We start from the raw sequence: 27,844 nt of genomic DNA on the forward strand, positions 1-27,844 counted from the left end.
GCAGAAGTAAAGCTGTGAGTACCGGGCGTGAGTCGTGCTTCGGTAGCTCAGTTGGTAGAGCACTTGCCCACGAAAGGCAAAGGTCCCGAGTTCGAGTCTCGGTCGGGCACACAGTTTTAATCTGCCAGGAAGTTTCATATCAGCGCACACTCCGCTGCAGAGTGAAAATCTCATTCTGGAAACCTCCCCCAGGCTGTGGCTAAGCCATGTCTCCGCAATATCCTTTCTTTCAGGAGTGCTAGTTCTGCAGGTTCGCAGGAGAGCATCTGCAAAGTTTGGAAGGTAGGAGACGAGGTACTGGCAGAAGTAAAGCTGTGAGTACCGGGCGTGAGTCGTGCTTCGGTAGCTCAGTTGGTAGAGCACTTGCCCACGAAAGGCAAAGGTCCCGAGTTCGAGTCTCGGTCGGGCACACAGTTTTAATCTGCCAGGAAGTTTCATTTGAAAGCTCTTGTCTACGCAACCCCGGTACCAAATGTAGAGACTCTTCGTGCTCGTATTGTGGACGGCTGTGATACAATACGCCATTCTCCAGGGCTGCATTAGCGCATCAGGGATTCCATGCGACGGAGCGTGGATGCATGTATCCTCGCTAAAGGAGGACATCTTGAACATTTCCTGTAACAAAGTGTTTGAAGTCACGCTGGTACGTTCTGTTACTGTGTGTTTCCATTCCATGATTAATGTGATTTGAAGAGAAGTAATAAAATGAGCTATAACATGGAAAGTAACCGTTTCCGGACACATGTCCACATAACATATTTTCTTTCTTTGTGTGTGAGGAATGTTTCCTGAAAGTTTCTCCGTACCTTTTTGTAACACCCTGTATATTGCGTTTTCATCCTCACGGACAATACGGTGCTGCCTGTTTTCTAGTACCTTTAAACTACTTGAAGAAAACTTTAGCATCATATTCTTGCGAGACTTATATCAAGCTACGGTATCAAGTGGGTTGCTAATGTTTCGTTATGAACCTGTGTTTTTAGTTAAAGAGCGTATGTTTGGTTGGTTGAATCGAGGATGGGGACCAGACAGTAAGGTCATCGGTCCGATTGAATTAGGGAAGGATGGGGAAGAGAGTCGACCGCGCCCTTTCAAAGGAACGATCGCGGAATTTGCCTGAAGCGATTTAGGGAAATCAGGGAAAACCTAAATCAGGATGGCCGGACGCGGGTTTGAACCATCGTCATTCCGAATGCGAATGTAGTGTGATAACCACTGCGCCACACGCTCGGTGCCTATGTTAGAGACATAGTCTGTGGGCTGTGGCTGGAAGTTTACAGTCACTACGTATTACAAGTTATGGACTTTCAATACAACTGAAAGTTACTCAAGGAGCTATTTAGAGATGCATATCGGGGACTGCTAGGTCAGACAGAATAACAAACCGAATCATAAGGAACTGAACAAACTGTAATAAGAGTTTTCAGGTGAGCGAAACATACAGCGTGGCGAATGGACGGTAGACATACCGAGGAAATTGTTTGCTGGATTCCGGGAGATAATAAACGACCAAGACAACCGTCTAATGGATGATGGGTAGATGATAATAGGAAACAGACAGGAGCTGAAGGCCAAAACATTGTGACCACCAAATAGCGTGATGGTCCATCTTTGGAAAGCAATACAGTGGCTGTTGTGTGTGTCGTGAATTCGATAAGTCCGAAGTTCCGAAGGTATGAAGCACCAGATGCCTGCGAACAGGCCACACGATCCCCGTAAATTATGGGCCGGTAGTTTATGGCCGCGCAGCGTCCCAGATGTGTTCCATTGGGCACACATCATGTACATATGGTGGCCAAGATATCTGTGTGAGTTAAGTGCAGTGCTCCTCAAACCACTGAAGTAAGATTTTGGCCTTGTGACGCGGCAATTATCCTGCCATCGCCGTCGGGGAACATGTCAAGAATGGAGGGATGCAGATGGTTCGCAGTAACGTTCACATAATGCACAGCTGCCACTAGAGGTCCCTTGGAATGTCTCCCTGGCATAATACTGATCCCACTAGCAAACTTCCGTGACGCGGTGCACGTTTCGAGCAGTCGTTCGACTGAATGACGGTGCATCCGGACACAACCAACTACCCGGTGTAACAAGGAAAGAGGAGTCACTCGACTAGGCGACACGATGATCCCCCGCCCGTGCTGTATCTGTAATTGACGATGTCTTCAGGTAGACATGAGAACAAGTAGGTGTCGTCTGCTGTGGATCTCCATGTTCAGCAATGTGCACTGAACGGTGTACTCGAAAAACTTGCGTGCCTGCATCACCATTGTACACTGTCTTCAGATCTTCCACAGATCGCCCTTAGCCTGCTTTAGAGAGCGGGCAAGCATCCGACCTTCTCCTTCTGTGATGATGCGTGGTCTGCAACAGCTTGTTGCCTACTTGCTGTTTCACCGTCCATCAATCAGTTTCCGCAGTTTTTTACGGCAGCAGCATGTGCACTCGACTAGCTTTACTGTCTCCAAGTTGCTCCTCTCCCCCGTCTCTCCCCCCCCCCCCCCCCGCCCCTCAATGCCGAGCCATAACAGTCTGCCCTTTGTCAAAGTCTTTTACGTCAGTTGAGTTCCCAATTTGAGGACCGCATCGTCGCTAGAATGATTCCCTGTTCGCCGCTGCTCCGCTTATAAACTTCCCTTACGGCGTCGCAAGCCCGCAGCAGCACCAAGCGGCATTCAGGCTCTTAGTGTACAACGGACAACGGTCATAATGTACTGGATCACCAGAGGATGAGTGAGTGTGCATGTGCGTGTGTATGGTGTCTGTACTTTCGGACATATCCAAAAGAACAGACACTATTTCTTATCCCAGCAGCCATTAAGAATTAAGACGCAATGGAATTACAGGCATTAGCTGGGAGCATTGACTGAAATCAGTGGGGAAAGTTGAAAATGTGTGCCGTGCCGGGATTCGAGCCCGGGTCTCCTGCTTACTACGCAGATGCTCTGACCACTAAGCCATCCGGAAGTCAGTGGTCATTTTACCTGATCGTACTACCCTAACACGCCTCCCGGTCAGACCAAACTTCTCAACGTACACACACACTACAGATGTGGTGCCCCTTGCACACTATCCTCATGCGAGTAATGAGGATGGTGGGCAAGGGGTTCAAAAATGGTTCAAATGGTTCTGAGCACTATGGGACTTAACATCTGTGGTCATCAGTCGCCTAGAACTTAGAACTACTTAAACCTAACTAACCTAAGGACATCACACACATCCATGCCCGAGGCAGGATTCGAACCTGCGACCGTAGCAGTCGCGCGGTTCCGGACTGCGCGCCTAGAACCGCTAGACCACCGCGGCCGGCGTGGGCAAGGGGGACTACATCAGTAGCGTGTAGGTCAGATGAGAATTTGGGTCTGACGGGAGGCGTACTAGGGTAGTATGATCAGTTACAATGACAAATGACGTCCGGATGGCTTAGTGGTCAGAGCATCTGCCTAGAAAGCAGGAGACCCGGGTTCGAATCCCGGCCCGGCACATATTTTCAACTTTCCCCACTGATTTCAGTCAATACTCAAGCCAATGCCTGTAATTCCGTTGACCTTTTACTCAATGGCTATCGGATCAAAAATGCTGACTGTTGTTTGTCCAAAAGTATTTCACGATAGTTTTACAGAAAGAATGTTTTTTCGGAACAGGCTGCTTATTAACAAAGGTTACAGATTCATCAGTAGCTTCACTGATGTATTTGTTCCAAAAACGACCGAACTTTAATGATAATAAGCACATATAGCATAGAAGTGACCTTTGACAACCACAGGAAGCTATACTCAAGTCTCAGAACAGTAAAATACACAATTTTTTGTACACTCTAAGGAAAAAAACGACGCACCACGAAAGAATATCCGAATGGCATGGGAATCGGTAGATATGATGCACACGTATGGGCAAGAAAATGATTACAATTTCAGAAAAAATTGGTGTTTATTCAAGAGAAAGAGCTTCGCAGATGGAGCAACTCAGTGACGCGTTTGTCCGCCTCTGGCCCTTATCCAAGCAGTTACACGGATCCGTATTGACTGGCAAAATTGTTGAATGACATCCTGAGGGAAATCGTACGAAATTCTGTCCAATTATGGCGTCAGATCATCGAAATCACTAGCTGGATGAAGGGTCCTGCCTTTACCGCTCAAGACGTTCTCGGGAAAGATCCGGTGGCCTCGCTGGGAAAGTTAGGATTTGGAAAGCAGGAAGGAAAGCGACAGAAGCTCTCTTCGTGTGCGGGCAGGCATTATCTTGCGGAAATGAAAGCCCAGGATGGCTTGCCATAAAGAGCAACGAAACGGGGCGTTGAATATCGTCGACAGACCGCTGTGCCGTAAGGGTGTGGCGGATGACAACCAATGACGTCATGCTGTGAGAAGAAATGGCATCCCACAGTATCACTCATGATTGTTGGGCCGTATGGCGGACACATTCGGGTTGTTATCCGATTGCTTCCCACGGTTTCTCGAGACACGTCTTCGGCCTTCAATCTCATTGACTGGAGTAGATTTGTCTTCAGTGATGAGTCCTGCTTGCAACTGAACTTTGATGACCAGAGAAGACGTGTCTGGAGAAGCCCCAGACAGCGGTGAGAAACCAACTCTACTGTCGCCCTTCATAGGGCCCGACAGCCAGGAGCGATGGTTTGGGGAGCCATTTATTTTCATAGGAGGACTCCTTCGGTGTTCATCCGTGTCATCCTTACAGCACAGAGGTGCGGCGACGATATTCAGTGCCCCGTTTGCTTGCCCTTAGCGGCAAGCCTTCCTGGACTTACATTTCAGCATGATAATGCTCGCCTGCACACGAGGAGAGCTTCCACCGCTTGTCTTCGTGCTTTCAAAACCTTAACTTGACCAGAAATGTCACCGGACCTTTCCCCAATTGAGAATGTTTCGAGCATTATGGGCAGGCCCTCTACACAGCTCGCGATTTTGACCATGTAACATGCCAATTGGACTGAATGTGGCACAAAATCCCTCAGGAGGACATCATAAAACTCTTTCAACCAGTGCCAAGCCGAATTACTGCCTGCATGAGGGCCATAGGTAGATCAACGCGTTATTGACTTGCTCTATTTGTGACGCTCTTTCTGTTGAATAAATCATCCAATTTTTCTGGAATTGTAATTATTTGTTTGTGTGTACATGTACATGACACCTATTGATTTTCGTCCCATTCGGATACTTCCTTCGTGGTGCGTCTTCTTTTTATTTTCGGCTTAGAGTGAATCTTGAGCATCATGTGGAACGATTTTGTGATGCTGGCTCTCCCAAGAATCAGAATGTTACTGACGGAATGTCGACTGCGACAGGGTCCTTGTTTCCTCACAGCTCTTGCACCGCTTTGTCATGTTCTTCTCCTAGAACCTTATCTCCCGTCTCACATTCACCTACTTCTTCTCTTTCTGTAATATTGTCCTTAAATTTGTTCCCATTATACAGGCACTCAATGTATTCCTTGTATCTTTCAGTTTTCCCTTAACAGAATCTGATGGAGAATGTATGTGTATGTGTGTGTGTGTGTGTGTGTGAGAGAGAGAGAGAGAGAATGTGTGTGTGTGTGTGTGTGTGTGCGTGCGTGTGTGAGCGCGCGCGCGTGTGCGTGTGTGGGCTCAAATGTGTGTGTGTGTGTGTGTGTGTGTGTGTGTGTGTGTGTGTGTGTGTGTGTGTGCGTGCGTGTGTGTGTGTGTGTGAGAGAGAGAGAGAGAGAGAGAAAATCTGTGTGTGTGTGTGAGTGTGTGTGTGTATGTGAGTTACGAATAGAGTAACGAGGTTCAAATGGACTTAGCTTGCAGAAGTTATGTAGAGATGAAGAGGAAGAAGGAAGAAAGGAAGATTGGGTTTAACGTACCGACGACATCGAATTCATTGGAGGCGAAGCACGGGATCGGATTGTGCCAAGGACGGGGGCGGAAATCGGCCGTATCCTTTCAAAGGAACCGTCCCGCGCATTTGCCTCGAGCGATTTAGGGAAGTTACAGAAAACCTAAATCTGGATGGCCGGACGCAGGATTGAACCGTCGTCTTCCCTAATGAGATGAAGAGCTTGCTCAGGCTAGACTAGCGTGGAGAGCTGCACCAAACCACTCTACGGACTGAAGACCGCAACAACAACAATTAAAACTTTATTAATACTCCTCATTGTGCGGAGCTATGTTTCCATTAAGAGTGTTCTTCCTGTTATTCTGCTAGTTACTGTTTCCATTTTATGCACAACATTTCGACGTCGGAACCAGTTGTCTTCTTCAAGTGCTGCCAGTTTTGCTGTCATGTGTACTCGCTTCCTGAACTCCAACCAGGCTCGCCAGAACACCGGGAAACACACTACTAATCAATCGTGTGGAGAAAACCTGTAGATCAGAAGTCTTTATTGTGCATGATGCTACAACGCTGGACCAGAAGCCGTTACCCACTCACAGGGGATTTCAGATGTACACAGGTGTGTACGGGCTCTGTCTGCCACTACTCCCTCGCGCTAGTTTCTGAAAGCCGGCAGCACGAGTCCACAGACTCCTGGAAGTCACTCTGCTCTACTTCCGCCCACTTTCTCAGTGACCCTGTTGCATCAGAAAAGGCGACGGATGTGCCCGCAAACCGGTTCTTCCCCGGGGCGCTTTGCCCGGTAACCGGAGCCAGATATCGAAAGCCCCGTGGTTGTCCCGGTTCACCGCGCAACGCTTTTACCGCGGAAACTTGTGCAAATTATTTTTTCACCTTGAGTGCACGAGCAGCGAAATGAATTCATCACTTTGCAGGCTTGCATTTTAATTACAGATCAAACTATGATTAAATCAAGACAGGACTACTCAAGTTGCAGAATAAACGTAGCTTGTGAATGTGAACAGAGCAGAATACCTATAATTTGTCGTTTGGCAATCCATCTAGCAAATGCTAAATCATAATATAAAAGTTATTTAAGTTTTTTTTTAAAAAAACGGATAATCGTTTAGTAAAAGCGCATTCGATGCAGAAATCGATGGAAAAACCGTCTTGTGTTTACGTCAGAAATCAGGTTTGAAATGCGAGTTACCACTGGCATCTCCCAACCTACTTTTACATTAGCTTCCCGTTGACCCAGCCGTCGACACATACGCTAAATTGACTTGAAGTTTCTATTCGTTTGTTAACGTCACATCAATAAATGGGAAACTGATCAGCTAAAATGTCTTAATTGGAGTTAACAGAGCGCAGTTTTGGATGAAGTACTCAACTGTGACATAAATGTGGTCAAACACAGCATTTGCATCGTTTAGACAGAGGTAGTCCTCTGCCTTGGTTACGTCTCAGATATAACATAGGCAAGTGAAGCACGGAAACGTAGCACAGACAGAAAAAGGAATGATGGCACAATAAGTCCAATCCCTCCTTGTGAGGGAGATAGGAAAAATTCTTGTGCGTAATTACATATATCGCGCTGATCGTATATGCCTATTCTGAAATCGAATTATGAGCAAGGTACAGGAAACGGATAGATGAAAATAATGAAAACTAATTTATAATTATATCTTACATATTTGGTTGTTGCATTTTTGATTACGCATCTAACAAGGGGAAGGCCTCAGACACGGCCAAACTGATTCGGCTCAAATTTGGCAGGTCGCTTGTGTACAACCTAAAACGAAGGACTCTAAGATATTTTGGGTCAACACCCCCGTAATTTTGAGAAAATCACCCCAAAAGTTGTGAAGAGCAATCGACTGAAAATTGGAGGGATCGATAGATAATTGTAAATAGAGAATTTTTCATCATCAGGTATGGAGTCCGCAAACGCAAAATTTTCCAGAAATAGAGGAAAGAAACTTTTACAACTGCTGCTTCTGTACTCACACGGTAAACGCCTTTTTCCGACAGCGCCGATAACGCAATGGCCAAGGTAATTGGCTGGGAATCGGAAAACCCGGGTTCGAATCTCGAAGGAACGTAGCGGATGTTATGCTTTTCGTTTGTATTTTTCCATATCTCAGTTGATAGGGATAGGAAGGTTAACAAGGTAAGTAAATCAATAAGGAATGATAATAATACTTACCTTATTAACCCTCCTATCCCTATTAACTGAGATATGGAAAAATACAAACGAAAAGAACAACTTCCACTAAGTTCCTTCGAGATTCGAACCCGGGTTCTCCGAGTCCCACCCAGTTACCTTGGCCGTTGCGCTATCGGTGCTGTCGGCGAAAAGCATTTACCATGTGGGTACAGAAGCAGCAGTTGTAAAAGTTTCTTACTTCGATTTCTGGAAAAGTATGCATTTTCGGACCCTATACCTGATGATGAAAAATGCTCTATTTACAATTATCTATCGATCCCGCCAATTTTCAGTCGATTGCTTGTCATAACCTTTAGCGGCGAGTTTCTCAAAATTTCGGGGGTGTTGACCCAAAATATCTTAGATTCCTTCGTTTTAGGCTGTACACAAGCGACCTGCCAAATTTGAGCCAAATCGGTTGGCCGTGTCTGAGGCCTTCCCCTTGTAAGATCCCAGCAAAGTAGGGTTGATCCTCTATTCACTTACTGTCATTAATCCCTGAACAGTGTGGAGTTACTTGAATTTCTGTGTTTGATTATGTATTGTCTTTCACATTACCAGTTTCTTTATTAGATTAGCACCACAATTTCTTTTAAATATTATATACGGAATAATTCATTTTATCACAACATGCATTTCTTCAATCTCTTCATCATATGCGGAGCTACTTGCTGTAATGTTGAGGGTGTTGGCTTTGTGTTTTTATTGGTCACAACAATGCGTTCACTGTGCAGTTCATAGTAGCTTATCTGCTTTTCTATTTTCTTATTCGTTATTGAACCTTCTCCTGCGTTACCTCTCTCCTGCATGTATAATCACAGCCAGATTGATGTGGGAGGCTACACGTTGTACAAAGATCACGTGATTGAAAATACAGTCCCGTGTGAAATGAGGAAGACGATACAGTCACTACTAAGTGTTGCAGCCATTGCTGGCTATAAGCGCTGCTAAATACCCCGGCACTGAATCAAAGAGGCTTTGCATGTGTTGTTCGGATATAGCAGTCCATGATGATTGTACATATTGCCAAAACCGATCTGGTGTAACAGCGGGTGATGTATCATGGGCCAGTCGTCCCGCAATCATGACCAGACGTTTTCAACAGTAGGTAGTAGATCGGGAGAACAAGGAGGCCAAGGCAGCAAGGCATTGCGATGGGCGGCGAAGAAGTTTGAGCGCTGCTTGCCAAGCGTGATCGCGTATTATCCTGTTGCAATGTGGCTGTCGGTAAGCTCTGAAGGTATGGAAGGACAGCAGGCTCCATCACTTGTGAGATGTAACGCTGGCTGGTTAGTGTACCGGAAATCAGCACTGGGCGGGGAGGGGTGGGGGGATGGAATCCAAATTCAGTACCACCCCAAATCATAATATCGGGTGCAAGACCAGTAAAGCGATGCATAAGGCACGGCGTCTCCAGACTCTAATCCTTCCATCGTGGTGGCACAGGCAGAATTGGGTAAAGACAATGTCGTTCCACTTGGTTGTCCGTGTCTGTTGTTGGTTGCATCATTGCCAGAGCAAACGCCTGTTGCGTTGACTTGGTTGCAAATGCAAGCGTGTGTCTTCACTACAGGTGGCAATAGATGCTCTGCGTAATTCCATGCTGACCACATGGTTGGTAAGAAGTTCTTGTGGGAGGGCGATCCATTAATCCACCAGCGCATTTGACAACTGCTGGATGGTCGTTAGTGCATGTAGGGGTGCTGCAGTACGCCTCCCCAGTGCATCCCACACATGCTCGATGGGATTTAAGTTGGGGGGAACGTGCTCGATAAGATTTAAGTTGGGGGAACGTGCTAGATGGGATTTAAGTTGGGGGGAACGTGCTCGATGGGATTTAAGTTGGGGGGAACGTGCTCGATGGGATTTAAGTTAGGGGGAACGTGCTCGATGGGATTTAGGTTGGTGGGAACGTGCTCGATGGGATTTAAGTTGGGGGAATGTGCTCGATGGGATTTGAGTTGGGGGGAACGTGCTCGATGGGATTTAAGTTGGGGGAATGTGCTCGATGGGATTTAAGTTGGGGGGAACGTGCTCGATTGGATTTAAGTTGGGGGCAACGTGCTCAATGGGATTTAAGTTGGGGTAACATGCTCAATGGGATTTAAGTGGGGGGGGGGGGGACGTGCTCGATGGGATATAAGTTTGGGGAACGTGCTCGATGGGATTTAAGTTGGGGGAACGTGCTCGATGGGATTTAAGTTGGGATATTCGCCGAATATCCTCTTCTCCCAAGAACTCCTCCTCCTGTGCTGTTCGATATGGTCGCGCGTTGCCATCCATAAATATTAAGTCATGGCCGAATGCAACTCTGAGAAGACGCCTTTGGGAAAGGAGGACAGCTTCACAATAACATTGAATGCTGAGTGTAGCGTGTTAAGAGATTCGGAGGTCAGCACTCCACTGCAACAATATGCCTCACCACATCATAACACTTTGATCGCCAAAAGGAACATGTTCTACAACGTTCGTGGATGTCTCACGTGTTTCCATCTCTAGCCATCCCCACACCATAACACTTGGATCACCAAAACGAACATGTTCGACAATGTTCTTGGGTGTATCACGTGTTCCCGTCTCTCGCCATATGAATATACTTCCAAACTCAGTACTGAGATTGAATTTCCTCTCATCCGAGGATGGCACGCGATTCTATTCCTATTTGGTCCAGTCCTATGAACCTGTCATCATGTCACACGGTATCGCCTACGCACGGGTGTCAATAGATCAAACGTACTGGTCGTCGGGCAAGGAGACTGACCACATACAATCGCCGTGCACTGTGTGCCTCGCAGTCCCGTTAAATGTGACTGCAGTTTCAACCGCTAAGTGGTGCTCTTCTTGCCTGTCGCACAAGGTAACAGTCATCTGCTGCTGCAGCTGACCATGGTGGACCACTTCCTCTCCTTCGGGCAACAGCGCCTATGGTTAGGAACGATCTCCATGAACGTGAAACAATATTGTGAGCAATACCAACCTCCTGGGCCACACTCATCACACTTCATCCTTCTTTCACTTTCACGATAATTCTTTCTGCGTGAGGTCAATGAAATGTTGGCTCTGGGCCATGTTGTACTAAAGAACTCCACCAGAGAGCACCGTAACTTGTTGCTGATTGAGACACACTGTCTTCTACAGTTCCTTCGACTGTCTCGTACTGCGGTTCCACCTGCATTCGGGGCTAGAGTCGCGCTTACCTAGCGTCATGTGACGTCTAACTCTGTGCACGACTGAGAGACTTCTGGAAACAAGCCCCTGCATTTTCGTTCATTTCCACCAAGTAGTTAATTCGTTATGTTGGTTTATCTAGCTCGTCTTTATCTTTTGCAGAGCGATGTGTTTTGACTCATCAGTGAATCTAAAGGTAAGGAAGTCTTTTCTGGAAGTAGTTGCCTTGGAATGTAGTTTTATAAGGAAGTGAATGGTGGACACTAAATAGTCCAGAACAGAAGGAAAGAGATGCTTTTGAATTGTGGTGCTGCAGAGGGACGGTGGAGCAGATCGATTAACCTGTGAATAATTACTGAATAGAATCGGAGACAGAAACATTTATGGCATAACGCGATTAAATTAAGTAATAGCTTGACAGGGCACACCCTGAAGACTCAAAGAATTGTTAATCTGGAAATGGAGGAAAGTGATAGGGGCAAAAATTGTAGAGGAAGACCAAGGCTTGACTTCAGCAAGCAGGTTCAAGCGGGCGTATGTTGAAGCAATAATGGAGAGATGGAGTGACTCACACAGAACAACAAACTGGTAGCCAAGATCACAGGAATTCTTTTACTTCCACGATTACCGGTTTCGGCGAAACTAAAGTCGCCATCATCGGGTCTTAGAACACATACAGGTTATGACATCAAGGCAAACAATGGTGATATTAATAGTTGCACCATTTTTTGCCTTGATGTTGTAACCCGTATGTGTGCTAAGATACGATGATGGCGGCTTTAGTTTCACCGAAACCGACAATCATGGAATAGAATTCCTGCGATCTTGGCTACCAGTTTATTGTTTTACAAGCATCTAGATCGCTCCCACATGAGCACAATGTGCTCCCTACAAGACTCATACAGGATACGTTGGAATGGAGAGCCGCATCAGCCTTAGCGTGTGAAACTATGGAATAAGAGTAACAATACTGGCGACCCCGCCAAAGTCGGACACGAATTGCGAGTAACTTCATAAAATGTATTCGGTTTTTGAAACTTCCTGGCAGATTAAAACTGTGTGACCGACCGAGGCTCGAACTCGGGACTTTTGCCTTTCGCAGGCAAGTACTCTACCAGCTGAGCTACCCAAGCACGACTCACGCCCCGTCCTCACAGCTTTACTTCTGCCAGTACCTCGTCTCCTACCTTTTCGTGTCACTATCGAATCGCTCCGCCGAGACTAAGAAATTGGAGGAATACGAAAACTACCGACTCGGCCCCAGTGGGGCACGAGTTGCATGGAAATTTGGAAGTTTGGTCCCATAAGGGACCAAACTGCTGAGGTCATCGGTCCCTCAGCTTACACACTACTTAAATCTAACTTAAAGTAACTTACACTGAGGACGACACACACACACCCGTGCTCGAGGAAGGACTCTAACCTCCGACGGGGGCAGCCGCAAGGCGAATTGCTTGCAGTGGAGGAATCATGGTATTAACGAAACGTTTCAGGCAGTAACGAAACGTACTTGCAGTCTCGTGCTATACTTATCACTTAGTAACGAGTGAACACAATATGCAACAGCTCTAATGTGGACAGAATCCAAAAGCGATGTTCTCCGTCCAAATGTCTTCGCCTTCTACGGGATCGAGCATCAGGCCAGTGAAAGACTGTGACTGGAACAGTGATGTGTAGTATTTCGCTCGAGTGAGAGCAAGGTTAAGGGCCTTACTACGTACAATCTCACTACAGAGACAACGAAAGAGGCCAGCAGGGCGGCACACGTACCTGAGTAGCGCAGCCCGCGGCGTGACACAAAGGACTGCTACTCGCAACCCAGAGAGGAAGCCGCCGTGGCATCCGTTCTGTTGATTACAGGCGGCGCTAAGCGGATCAGCTGTCAGCCACACGTGGCCGGGACAATGGAAACGTAAAGGACTCTGTCTGTCTGTAGCAACCGCCGCTCGTTGTCCCTTATCAGTAATGCCCTGTCCACCTGTCCCGAACGTGTCGACTGTACATCGCTGCTATAAACAATGCTGCATTCTTCACAGCTTCTTTGAGGTCTGATCAACAAAGACGGAGACTGATTTCTTCTTGTAGCTTCCGTGATGTACCATGAATATTTGAAAAGAGGTGGACCTTAAATGTTATGTCCACAGGCGGCAACCCTCTCGTATCGCTAGGTTGATAGTAACGCTCTGTTTTGTAGACGCTCTTTGCATTTCGCATACCTAACAATGGAACTGACGCGAGGGACAAGTACGGCGCAATAAAATTTTGTATTCACTTAACTCAAACTTACGAAGAGTTTGCAGCGAGTGTGTGGTGAAGATAGATTACCTCGTTTAACATGTTTAGGTGGTTCAAGAACTCCAAAGAAGGGCGACTTGTATGTGCTCAGCAAGGTGGGCCTGGTGCTCCTGCTTCTGCTGTGGCTGAAGTAAACATCAACACAGCTGCTTCGATTGTCCGTGAGGATCGGCGGATAACATCATGTATCCTCAGTAAAGCGCTGATAATTTCATATAGCAGCGTCTTCATCATTATCCTCGATCATCTACGTATAACCCGTGATCGTGTCTGTTGGGTGACAGGTCTGTTGACTCCCAAACAAAAGGCCGTGTGTGTAAAGACAAGCTGTGAGGTGCTGCGTCTCTATACTGATATAGGGGATGCGTTTCTGGAATCTGTTATCACCGGTGACGAGTCACGGCTGCATCATTACGATCCTGAACAGAAAAATGAGCCAGCACAGAGTGGAAATCACCAGGTCCTCCGACACAAAAAAGGGAAAAGCGTTCCATCTGCAGGTAAACTGATGGTGATCACATTTTCTGACTGTCATGGAATTATTTACCAGAACGCAATTCTCCCGCACACTTCCGTTACAGCAGCATACCACACGTTAGTATTTGGTAAACTGAGGAAGTACATTGGAAGGAAACGACTGGACGGCGACTTCATCATGACACATACGTCGCATATCAAGTCATGAAGTTTCTGGCCCATTTGAACATTACTTGCGAACCGCATACGCCTTATAGTCCCGATCTTTCACCTTGTGAATTTCTTTTATTCCCATTACTTAAGGTAAAGCTTCGGGGACCGTCTCTGTGGCCGAGCGGTTCTAGGCGCTTCAGTCCGGAACCGCGTTGCTGCTACGGTCGCAGGTTCGAATCCTGCCTCGGGCATGGATGTGTGTGATGCCCTTAGGTTACTTAGGTTTAAATAGTTATAAGTCTAGGGCACTGATGACCTCAGATGTTAAATCCCATAGTCCTGAGAGCCATTTGAACCATTTCTTTTAAAGCTTCGGGGCATTCGATTTGAGAACTCAGAAGCAGTGCTCAAGAAAAGTGAGGCGATTCTCAAGGACCTGACAAAAAATAGCCTGAACCATCTGTTCAAGAACCGCAGAGACGCTACAAAAATTGCATTCAAGTAGGAGCGGAGTATTCTGAAAAAAATCATGGAAACATAGAAATGGAATAATGAACGTCTGTGAAAAGGAATCAATCTCAGTCTTTGTTGATCAGCTCTCGTGTATCGAAAAAGCCTGCTCCCGTATCTGGCATTCGGGTCCCCTCTACAATCGCCACTGGTACGCGCTTGCTATTAATTAAACCCATCTAACTGCATTCTATCTAACTGTCCATCATACGTAACAATGAACAACACCCACTACCGTATCTTCCATCCTGTGTACTCCAGGATCCGTCCTATCAACGCTCCGTGTGTCCTGTCAAGCTGTTATTTAATTTAATCAAGTTATGCCATGAATGTTTCTGTCTCCGATTCGATTCAGTAATACTTCATAGGTTAATCGATCTGCTCAACTAACCTCCTCCGTCACTCTGCAGCACCACAATTCAAAAGCATCTCTTTCCTTCTACTCTGGACTATTTAGTTAGACGTCACATGACGGGAGGTAAGCGTGACTCTAACACCGAATGCAGGTGGCACCACAGTACGAGGCAGTCGAAAGAACTGGAGAAGACAATGTGTCTCAATCAGCAACAAGTTACGGTGCACTGTGGTGGTGTTCTTTAGTACAACATGGCCCAGAGCCAACATACAAAACCACCACCACCTGTGTACCTCCTAACGACATTGTCATCCTTTCAATTCACTCACCATTCACTGATCTCAACGACCAATTCAAGTCCAACTCCACAACTTCACCTTCTGGTACAGTCAGTGGTATCTGTCCATCAAGCCTTCAAAAGCTGACCAATAGTTGTAGGAAAAATCACCTGAGCGTTCACGCCCAGAGGGCGTTTATACTCCGCAAGCCACCTTACGGTGTGTAGTGGAGGGTACTTTGTGTAACACCGTCAGTCCTACTTTCATGGACTTATCGCGAGATGTACGTAGGATGAAGCAAAATATTGGTTGATTGTTCTAAAAAGTTACGCACTCGGAACTTCAACGATAAATTACATCGTGGTTCAGAACGCCTCTCTTGTCTCGTCTGCCACTAGAGTTACCTCAGCATGTCCGTCACGCTTTCGCGCTTACTAAATGAACCTGTAATGCGCTGCTCTTCTTCGGTTCCTCTCCATTTCCTCTATCAATTCTATCTGGTGCGGATTCCAGATTGACGAACAATATTCAGTTATTGGTCGCCCGAGAGTTTTGTAAGCTACTTCCTTTTTGAGCGGACTGCATTTCCTGTGGATTCTTCCAATGAATCCGTGTTTGCCATCTGCCTGCGATTAGTTTTATGTTCTCGCTCCTCTAAAATCGTTCTGTATGCATACTCCAAGATATTTTAAGGATGTAACTGCTTCCGCCGATACAGGAAGGGTAGAGGAAGACTTAGATAGACGTTCTATGTGGTGTGATGAGTGGCAGCTAGCTCTGAATGTAGCAAATGTAAGTTCATACAGATTAGCAGGAAAAACAATCTGAATAAAGTATATGTGGTCTACTGCTAGACACAGTTAAATCGATTAATAATGTAGGCGTAACGCTGCAAAGGAATATGATATGTAACGAGCAGATAACGACAATGATAGGAAAGGCGAACAGCCGACTTTGGTTTATTGGGAGAATTTTAGGAAAACGTAGCTCACATTAAAGGAGACCGCGTGCAGATCACTAGTACGCCCCATTCTTGAGTACTGCTCGAGTGTATGGAAACGCATCCGAGTCGGATTAAAGGAAGACATTGAAACAAATTCAGAGGCGTGCTGCTAGATTTGTTACCGATGTGTTCGATCAACTTTATTACTTCGTGAACTCAGACAGCAGTCCCTGGAGCGAAGTGGACATTCTCTTCGCGAACCGCTATTAAGAAAATTTAGAGAACCGGCATTTGCAGCTGATTGCAGAACGATTCGACTGCCTCCAACTTACATTTCGCGTAGGGACCGCGAAGACAATATAAGGGAAATTAGCGCTCTTATGGAGGCATATAGACAATCGTTTTCCCGTCGCTCCTTTGAAAGTAGGTCAGGGAAGGAAATCAGTAGTGGTATAAGGTAGCTGCCGCCATGTACCTCACGATGGCTTGCAATGTGTGTGTAGACGTAGATCCGTGAAAAGCCTCATTTAACTTTCGATGTTATCTACTAGGTCATTTATACGTACCGCGAGAAGGGATGGTACTATAACACACTCTTGCGGTACGCCTGAAGCTATTGTTACTTCTGAAGCTTTTCTCGGTTGTGAATGAAATGATGAATTCTGTTTGTGACAAATTCTTCAGTCCCGTTACACAGCTGGTCTGATATTCCGTACGCTCGAATTTTGTCATTCTCTGAAAATCCACAACTGTTTAGTCTACCAAAGAAAAACACTGAAATACATTGGACTAGCACTGGACCAGAAACTATCCTGTAAACCTCACCCACTAATCATCCAAAACAAAGCCCTCAGCAGACTATAACCTCTAACCGGTCGAAAATAGGAATTAAACCCCATAACCTTCGTCAGTACTTATAAAACCATGATTCACCCCGTCCTTACCAGTGTCAGTGTACCATGAACCCCTGTTTCCTCAAAGTTTTATCCCTTCCTTGTAGTCCTGGAACACCGTGATGTCCGCCTCGCTTTTTGTGCCCGACAGCTTTCTCCCATTCGTATCCTGCACCAGTTTACTTACTTTACATTCCCTCCCAAATACATAAAACATCGACGTCTCTCCTACACCTTCCGCAACCTTATTTCCAGCAAACTACAGCTTCCCTCATCTCTGAGAACCGCAGCCCCGCCTCTATTAGCACATCCCATGTTCCCTTCATCTCTATATTCTCCATATTCTTTCCCAATAGAATTGCGTCTCCCTACCAGATCATGAATTCATTCCTTTGATGTACCCTTCCTTACAACAGTAACTTACCCTACCAATATCTTTCCGTACCAAATGAAGGTTCCAAGGTAGTAGGTAGACAGGTAAATTAAAGTTTAGCGTTCAGTCAATAACGAGGTTGTTAGAGAGGGAGCACTAGGTCGCATTAGGAAAGGATGGACATGGGAAGCGGACGTGCCCTGTCCAAAGAAATCATCCCGGTATTTACCTTGAGCGATTTAGGAAAATCAGGAAAATTTAAATCAGGGTGAGTGGAAGATTTGTACCATCGTTCTCCTGAACTTGTGTGGAGTGTGCTAACCACGGCGCCACTTCACTCGGTAAATGAAAGTTCCAGTCCATCCTTTCCTTGTGAAGCTGCCATCTCACTCATCTGCTAACATCCACACCCCACTGATCAGTTTCTTTCCACGTATACATAACACATCCCTTTCCATACAATATCCGCGAAATATTATTCCACAACGGAATCCCTATCCGTAGTTACCAGAAGACCTCCTATCATGCTCATAACAAGATGAAAGTACATTCAATCATCATCACCTGTTTTACCTCTAAAATATTTTATACTTAAGTCGTAAAATTATATTCTGCTTTTGCTGAAGAGTGGCGATTTGTCCGCCGCCAGGCCGGCTGCAGCAGAGGAAAGGTAAATAAATAAATAACTAAATATTCCGGCTCATAAGGAATAATCATACATCGTGACGTACTACTTCTATCCGTGGAGGTACTGCATACAGTATGGTTTGTACGTGAGGAGCTAAGACTTCCTGTCGGTAAGGGACTCGAACCAGATCACATCACAAGAACTGGCTTTATATATATATATATATATATATATATATATATATATATATATATATATATATATATATATATATATTACAGTTACATTCCTGAGAAAGCAGGAGCCAAGTTCTCGAACATAACCTTTATACAGGATATATTAATATATTAGTTCCACAGCATCAAGACCTAGCGAGCTACACACAATGGAGGAGTATGAAGAGAGGATCTGTACAAACAATCGAGTAGGGAAAATTAAAAGTCATTCCTCAGTAACTCCAGTCGAACTTCGGTTGGTCAACTAGCTCTGGAATGGTCCAAGTAAATTGTGGAATAGAACAGGGTGGCATAGATGGCATCTGCCCAGTTGTTATTGTATAATTTACGAGAATCTGATACCTGACTAGCAGCAAAATCTTTTCGGGGTGACTTGTGCGAAGGGCTCCAGTTGCCAAGTGGCCTCATTTGTAGATATTCGCTTGGCCATCTGCTCGAATCTTACACTATTCAGATTTGTGGGGCTCGCTATCTTGAACAGTCTCACGCATCATTGATCTAGATGTGGAAAAAGCAAAGCTTCGCGTTCTGGCTCACACGGTCCAATCGAGCTCGACCGACCGCCGTGTCATCCTCTGCGAATGGCGTCATTCAAATGTGGTGCGGTGGAGCTTGGGGTGAGCACACCGCTCTCCCGGTCGTTTTCGGCTTTTTTGACGTTGGAGCTGCTACTCCTCTCTCAAGTATCTCCTCGGTTGGCATCACGAGACTGAGTGCATCCCGTTAAAGTCCTACCACCGAGGAAAAGTCCCTGGCAGCACTGGAAATCGAACCCGGGTCCTCCGCATTGCAGCCAGATTCGCTGACCACTGAGATACAGATGCGGACAACCTAGATGAGACCAGAACAAATTTATGTGCGTTGTACACTTTGCCTATATTCTTCATATGGGATAAGCAAGACGCAAAAGTAGACTCTTTGGTCGACATTACACGTTTACATTGGACGTTAATTGGGAGTATGGCCTTATTCTACGAAGCGTCTTCCATGCATTCACTTGATGTACAAGAATTCTACCAACAGTTGCTGAGCCATGAATATTTTCTCTACGCAGTTACCATCACACTCCTTTCGTCGACACTGTTGTCTCTGTAAGCTCGCGTACGCGGGCTTACTCTTCTAGTTGGATGTAACAGTCTTATTATAATGTCCTCTTGGCTTAGTGAGTTAACTGTAGTTTTTCTTTCCCTATTCCGGGCAGCAAATGTTCTCATGAGGCGTGAATGCTATAGGAGGTGGAATTAGTATTTAACGTCCCGTCGACAACGAGGTCATTAGAGACGGAGTACAAGCTGAATTCTAAAAAGAGATATGTAGGTGAGAAAGGAAAATCATATTTGGCGAGACATACGAGTATAATAAGACGCGGAGGACTAGCTAGTTGTACACGGATCGAAGAACAGAATACTAACACTGCAGCAAAAGACGTGTGGAACATACTTGTTCACGTATCCCATTTTCGCTTATCTCGAGCTATGTTCGACCTAAATAATTATCAGTAGTTCACTAGTGTATGCATGTACTGACTTGCCTCTTCAACCCCTTGTAGAAACAGTGTAAAAATCCTCCAAAGTTAAACAAGACGACAGCTAAGCACTATTTAGTGTACCCTGATTCTTACCACTAGCCGTAATTTATAACGACGCAAAAGTAGGCACTGGTGATTGAAAACCTGAAAGGATTCGAAGGGGCAGATGTCCACGAAGTTTAGTACTTTAAAACCAACGATCTATCAATATTAATCATAATTATCGGAAGAATCTCGATTACCTTCTCATGGGAAACAGCGGCGTAAAATTGACTGTAATTTATTTCGGCTACTTCAGTGTGCGCCAGACAGTCTAAAACATCAGCAAGTGGGGTTAGCAGGTATCGGTGGGATACACCATATCAATTTATAGCGGATGCCAAACGCAGTTTCGACAAGTTACGGTTACAATCATATCTGGGATTTCAAGGAAACAGTTTCGCAAAATAACCTTCCTGAATAACTACAACATTTTTCAAAAAAGAAAGATAACTGTGAGTATCTTGGAGATTAAAAAGATGGCTGAGCGGCCTCGCTGACGGCCGCCTTAAACAGGTCTTTGGCAGACAGGTCTGCCACATTCAGTCGCTTTTCTTATACCTTTTTCAGAGAGGAAGACACACTCCACACGCTAAGACGTGTTACTGTTTCAGAGAGAACCAATCAACCACAAGAACGAAGCAACTGTGGAAAACCGGTTCCTAGCCTCTCTACAGGGCGTCTCTCCTAAAAGGCGTCAAGCGCATTTTCTCTGGCATTTCAGTAGATATTTGCAATTTCGTTTTTGCACTGTGTGTCTGAGGTAACCCCCCAAAAAACAGTGCTCATAACGACATTCATGCAACGCCCAGTGTCGAGGGAGAGCTATGGTTTGTTTCTTTTTACATACACTAATGGCCATTAAAATTGCTACACCACGAAGATGACGTCCTACAGACGCGAAATTTAACCGACAGGAAGAAGATGCTGTGGTATGCAAATGATCAGCTTTTCAGAGCATTCGCACAAGGTTGACGCCGGTGGCGATACCTACAACGTGCTGACATGAGGAAAGTATCAAACCGATTTCTCATACACAAACAGCAGTTGACCGGCGTTGCTTGGTGAAACGTCGTTGTGATGCCTCGTGTAACGAGCAGAAATGCGTACCATCACGTTTCCGACTTTGATAAACGTCGCATTTTAGCCTATCGCGATTGTGGTTTATCCCATCGCGACATTGATGCTCGCGTTGGTCGAGATCCAATGACTGTTAGCAGAATATGGAATCGGTGGGTTCAGGAGGGTAATACGGAACGCCGTGCTGGATCCCAACGGCCTCGTATCACCAGCAGTCGAGAGGACAGGCATCTTATCCGCATGGCTGTAACGGTCGTGCAGCCACGTCTCGATCCCTGAGTCAACAGATGGGGACGTTTGCAAGACAACAATCATCTGCACGAACAGTTCGACGACGTTTGCAGCAGCATGGACTGTCAGCTCGGAGACCATGGCTGCGGTTGACGCTGTACAGACAGGAGCGCCTGCGATGGTGTACTCAACGACGAACCTGGGTGTCGGAATGGCAAACCTTCATTTTTTCGGATGAATGCAGGTTCTATTTACAGCATCATGATGCTCGCATCCGCGTTTGGCGACATCGCGGAGAACGCACATTGGAAGCGTGTATTCTTCATCGCCATACTGGCGTATCACCCGGCGTGATAGTATGGGGTCCCATTGGTTACACGTCTCGGTCACCTCTTGTTCGCATTGACGGCACTTTGAACAGTCGACGTTACATTTCAGATGTGTTACGGCCCGTGGCTCTACCCTTCATTCGATTCCTGCGAAACCCTACATTTCAGCAGGATAATGCACGACCGCATGTTGCAGGTGCTGTACGGGCCTTTCTGGATACGGAAAATATTCGACTGCTGCCCTGGCCAGCACATTCTCCAGATCTCTCACCAACTGAAAACGTCTAGTCAATGGTGGCCGAGCAACTGGCTCGTCACAATACGCCAGTCACTACTCTTGATGAACTGTGGTATCGTGTTGAAGCTGCATGGGCAGCTGTACCTGTACACGCCATCCAAGCTCTGTTTGACTCAATGCCCGGGTGTATCATGGCCGTTATTACGGCCAGAGGTGGTTGTTCTGGGTACTGATTTCTCAGGATCTATGCACCCAAATTGTGTGAAAATGTAATCACATGTCAGTTATAGTATAATATATTTGTCCAATGAAAACCCGTTTATCATCTGCATTTCTTCTAGGTGTAGCAATTGTAATGGCCAGTAGTGTACTTTTTTCTTTTGGTCATCAGTCTTCTGACTGGTTTGATGCGGCCCGCTACGAATTCTTCTCCTGTGCTAACCTCTTCATCTCAGAGTAGCACTTGCAACCTACGTTCTCAATTATTTGCTGGATGTACTGCAATCTCTACAGTTTTTGCCCTCTACAGCTCCCTGTAGTATCGTGGAAGTCATTCCCTCCTGTCTTAACAGATGTCCTATCATCCTGCCCCTTCTCTTTCTCAGTGTTTTCCACATATTCCTTTCTTCTCTGATTCTGCGCAGAACCTCCTCATTCCTTATCTTATCAGTCCACCCAGTTTTCAACATTCGTCTGTAGCACCACATCTCAAATGCTTCGACTCTCCTCATAGCCCATGTTTCACTACCATACAATGCTGTGCTCCAAACTTATATTCTCAGAGATTTCTTCCCCAAAGTAAGGCCTGTGTCTGATACCAGTGGACTTCTCTTGGCTAGGAATGCCCTTTTTGCCATTGCTAGTCTGCTTTTGATGTCCTCCTTGCTCCATCCGTCATTGGTTATTTTACTGCCTAGATAGCAGACTTTCTTAACTTCATATACTTCGTGAACATCGATCCTGATGTTAAGTTTCTCGCTGTTTTTATTTCTACTACCTCTCATTACCTTCGTCTTTCATCGCTTTACTCTCAATCCCTACTTCGTACTCATTAGAGTGTTCATTCCGTTTAACAGAGCATGTAATTCTTCTTTACTTTCACTCAGGACAGAAATGTCATCAGCGAATCGTATCATTGATATCCTTTCACGTAGAATATTAATTCCACCCCTGAACCTTTCTTTTATTTCCATCATTGCTTCCTCGAAGTACAGATTGAACAGTAGGGGCGAAAGGCTACATCCTTGTCTGCACCTTTTTAATACGAAAACTTCGTTCGTGGTCGTCCACTCTTATTATTTCCTCTTGGCTCGTGTACATATTGTGTATTATTGGTCTCTCCCTCTAGCTCACCCCTATTTTTCTCAGAATTTCGTTCTTGCACCATTTTACATTGTCGAACGCTTCCAGTTCGACAAATCCTATGAACGTGTCTTGATTTTTCTTTAGTCTTGCTTCCATTAAAATCGCAACGTCAGAATTGCCTCTCTCGTGCCTTTAACTCTCCTAAAGCCAAACTGATCGTGATCTAACACATCCTCAATTTTCTTTTCCATTCTTCTTTATATTATTTTTGTCAGCAACTTGGGTGCATGAGCTTTTGATCTGCGATAATTCTCGCACTTGCCAGCTCCGGCCGTCTTCGGAATTGTGTGGATGATGCTTTTCCGAACGTCAAATGGTATGTCGCCAGACTCATACATTCTACACACCAACGTGAATAGTCGTTTTGTTGTCACTTCCCCCAATGATTTTAGAAATTCTGATGGAATATTATCTATCCCTTCTGCCTTTTTTGATCGTAAGTTCTCCAAAGCTCTTTTAAATTCTGATTCTAATAGTGGATCACCTATCTCTTATAAATCGACTCCTGTTTCTTCTTCTATTACATCAGAGAGACCTCCTCCCTCATACAGGCTTCCAATGTATTCTTTCCACCTATCCGCTCTCTCCTTTGCATTTAACAGTGGAATTCCAGTTGAACTCTTAATATTACCACTCTTGCTTTTAATGTCACGGAAGGTTGTTTTGACTTTCCTGTTTGCTAAGTCTGTCCTTCCGACAATCATTTCTTTTTCGATGTCTTCACATTTTTCCTGTAGCCATTTCTTCTTAGCACCCCTGCACTTCCTATTTATTTCATTCCTCAGCGATTTGTATTTCTGTATTCCTGAGTTTCCCGGAACATTTTTTTACTTTATCCTTTCATCGATCAATTGAAGTATTTCTTATGTTACCCATGGTTTCTTCGCAGTTACCTTCTTTGTACGTATGTTTCCTTCCCAACTTCTGTGATGGCCCTTTTTACAGATGTACAGATGTCCTTTTTTCTTCAACTGTGCTGTCTACTTAACTATTCCTTATTGCTGTATCAATAGCTTTAGAAAACTTCAACCATATCTCGTCATTCCTTAGAACTACCGTATCCCATTTCTTTGCGTACTGATTCTTCCTGACTAATGTCTTAAACTTCAGTCTACTCTTCACCACTACTATATTGTGACGTGAGGCTATATCTGCTCCTGGGTACGCCTTACAATCCAGTACCTGATTTCGGAATCTCTGCCTGACCATGATGTAATCTAACTGAAATCTTCCCGTATCACCCGGCCTCTTCCGAGTATACCTCCTACTCTTGTGATTCCTGAACAGAGTATTCGGTATTACTAGCTGAAACTTGTAACAGAACTCAATTAGTCTCTCTCTTTGTCCCAGGCCCATTTTGTCCTGTAACCTTTTCTTCTACTCTTTCCCCTACCATTGCACTCCAGTCTCCCACAACTATTAGATTTTCATATCCCCTTAGATACTGTATTACGCTTTAAATACCCTCATACACTTTCTCTATCTCTTCATCTTCAGCTTGCGACGTCGGCATGTATACCTGAACTATCGTTGTCAGTATTGGTTTGCTGTCGTTTGTGATAGGAACAACCCTAACACTGAAGGGTTCACAGTAACACATTCTGTACCCCACCTTCCTATTCCTAACGAATCCTACTCCCGTTATACCATTTTCTGCTGCTGTTGATATTAACCTATACTCATCTGACCAGAAATCCTTGTCTTCTTTCCACTTCACTTCACTGACCCCTACTATATCTAGATTGAGCCTTTGCATGTCACTTTTCAGATTTTCTAGTTTCCCTACCACGTTCAAGCTTCTGACATTTCACGCCCCGATTCTTAGAACGTTATCCTGTCGTTGATTATTCAATCTTTTTCTCATGGTAACCTCCCCCTTGGCAGTCCCCTCCCAGAGATCCGAATGGGGGACTATTCCGGAATCTTTTGCCAATGGAGAGATCATCATGACACTTCTTCAATTACAGGCCACATGTCCTGTGGATACACGTTACGTGTCTTTAATGCAGTGGTTTCCACTGCCTTCTGCATCCTCATGTCGCTGATCATTGCTGATCCTTTAGGGGCCGGCCGAAGTGGCCGTGCGGTTAAAGGCGCTGCAGTCTGGAACCGCAAGACCGCTACGGTCGCAGGTTCGAATCCTGCCTCGGGCATGGATGTTTGTGATGTCCTTAGGTTAGTTAGGTTTAACTAGTTCTAAGTTCTAGGGGTCTAATGACCTCAGCAGTTGAGTCCCATAGTGCTCAGAGCCATTTGATCCTTTAGGGGCAGTTTCCCACCCCAAGGACAAGATGGCGCCCTGAAGCTCTGTCCGCTCCTCCGCTCTCTTTGACAAGTTCGTTGGCAGAATGAGGGTTGACTTCTTATTCCGGAAGTCTACGGCCGCCATAGGGAGAGAGGGAAAATGGACAGCTCTCCATATTCTCTGCCACTGTATCTCCGGATACTTCTGTTCGACCGGGTTTTACTGTTGTCAATACACTCGCTGACAGATGACGTCCATCATTCATTCGCCATACCCACACCCTGCCATCGGATCGCCACATTGTGTATCGTGATTCTCCACTCCACACAACGTTTTTCCACTGTTCAATCGCTCGGTGTTTATGCTCCGTACACCAAGCGAGGCGGCGTTTAACATTTATCGGCGTGATGTGTGGCTTACGAGCAGCCGCTCGACCATGAAATCAAAGTTTTCTCACCTCCCACCCGTCATAGTACTTGCAGTGGATCGTGATGCAGTTGGAATTCCTGTGTGTTGGCGTTGATAGATGTCTGCCTATTACACATTACGACACTCTTCAATTGTCAACAGACGAGGTGGCCTGTACGCTTTTGTGCTGTACGTGTCGCTTCACGTTTCCACTTCACTATCACATCGGAAACAGTGGACCTATGGATGTTTAGGCGTGTGGAAATCTCGCATACAGACGTGCAACATAAGTGACACCCAATCACCTGACCACGTTCGAAGTCCGTGAGTTCCGCGGAGTGCCTCATTCTGCTCTCTCACGATGGCTAATGACCACTGAGATCGCTGATATGGATTACCTGGCGTAGGGGCAGCACAATGCACCTACAATGAAAACGTATGTTTTTGGGGGTCCGGATACTTTTGCTCTCACAGTGTTTACTTTTGAAGAGCAATTCGGGGATGGCGATTGCATGTTTCAACAAGATCGAGCACCTGTTCATAATGCACGGCCTATGGTGGAGTGGTTACACGACAATAACATCCCTGTAATGGGCAGCACAATGCATCTAATATGAAAAACGTATGTTTTTTGGGTTGTACGGATAGTTTTGCTCTCATAGTGTATACTGTCCACGTCTGCATCAAATGACTTGTCTTTCAAGTTTAAAATCTTTATGATGATTGAAAATATAGACATGGACATTGTATGCCACTCGTGGTGGGCTGTATGCCATGTCTGGTCAACAAACGTCTTCTATCAAACGATAAGAAGCTCTGCCAGCTAACTTCTCAGACGTCACAAACACGTCATATGTGATAATATTTTGCAAGAAGTCATTCCGTGCAGGAGAAATTTGTTTAAAACAAAAACTAGCCTTCAGGAACATGCGTGACGTTAATCGACGAAGCTCAAGTTGATTATTTAACAAGACAGAAATTCATATCCTGACTTTGAAGTAAAGCCACTGAATTATGAGATTTGTGGTTGACCACACGAATCTCTTTTAGAAGGAGGACAGTATTCATTCGCTGAACACGAGACAGAGGAGCTATATTGCAAACTACCTTACTTTTAGAAGAAACCAGTCATGCGTTACTTACACTCTGACGTAAATTTTCACGTGGACACCTGTGGCGGCAGTTCCTTTACGTATTGTTTCCACCTGCAACAATGAAAAACTTTATGTTGCCATGCGAGATAATAAAAAAAATGGCTCTGAGCACTATGGGACTTAATATCTGTGGTCATCAGTCCCCTAGAACTTAGAACTACTTAAACCTAACTAACCTAAGGACATCACACACATCCATGCCCGAGGCAGGATTCGAACCTGCGATCGTAGCAGTCGCGCGGTTCCGGACTGAGCGCCTAGAACCGCTAGACCACCGCGGCCGGCTGCGGGATAATCGTTGTAGTCAGTGATGGTAAAAACTGTAAATGTAATTATTCACAAAATATATTTTAGTATTTCAGTCCGTTGCAAATGAGAGTGCTACAGCTCAGTTATTGCATCTGCAAACACTCCAGCTCAAAAGCTCCAAATTGGAGCCTGCTTCATTTTGAGGGAAGACATTTGATACGCAGTACATATTCCACGTTGGTGAAAAGAAATGAAAAGGTTTAAAAACATACAGGGTACATAAATAATTATAGATACGTTATTTAATTGGGTGTAATAGGATATACTGTAGTGACTCCGTAAGCTATCAACACGGGAAGTATATTAGACAATCGAGTCGAGAATAAGAGTATTAGAGACGGAATACACGATCATATGGGCAAAGAAGGAAACTTTTTTCGTTCAGTAGAGTCCGCAGCATAGTATACGCCGTAACACGACATTTTGAAAGGGAAGATCCAAACAGGCTGCAGTAAGTTTAATATTCTTTACAACAGCTGTTTCGGCTTTATTGCCATTCTCAAGTAACGTCTAGATTGATTTGACGTCCATATTGCATCTACAGTAAACTGTCACTATCTAAGTCGTAGTTATTACATGGCATGTAGTGA

General features: G+C 45.3%; 1 protein-coding gene and 1 non-coding gene across 3 annotated transcripts in view; one reads left to right on the forward strand and one right to left on the reverse strand.

Moving 5' to 3' along the window:
- LOC126194729 (protein scarlet-like) overlaps nt 1-27,844 on the reverse strand; it is a 319,991-nt gene that overhangs the window by 123,057 nt on the left and 169,090 nt on the right. For both annotated transcript variants that reach the window (XM_049932994.1, XM_049932985.1), the window contains exon 2: nt 26,935-26,996. The gene's annotated coding sequence lies outside the window, so the exon portion shown is untranslated. The remainder of the gene's footprint in view (nt 1-26,934; nt 26,997-27,844) is intronic.
- Nucleotides 3,413-3,485, forward strand: Trnas-aga (transfer RNA serine (anticodon AGA)). Its single transcript has one exon. It is a non-coding gene; the product is annotated as a tRNA-Ser (tRNA).

Source organism: Schistocerca nitens, chromosome 1, assembly GCF_023898315.1.
Source record: "Schistocerca nitens isolate TAMUIC-IGC-003100 chromosome 1, iqSchNite1.1, whole genome shotgun sequence".
Lineage (NCBI taxonomy): Eukaryota > Metazoa > Arthropoda > Insecta > Orthoptera > Acrididae > Schistocerca > Schistocerca nitens.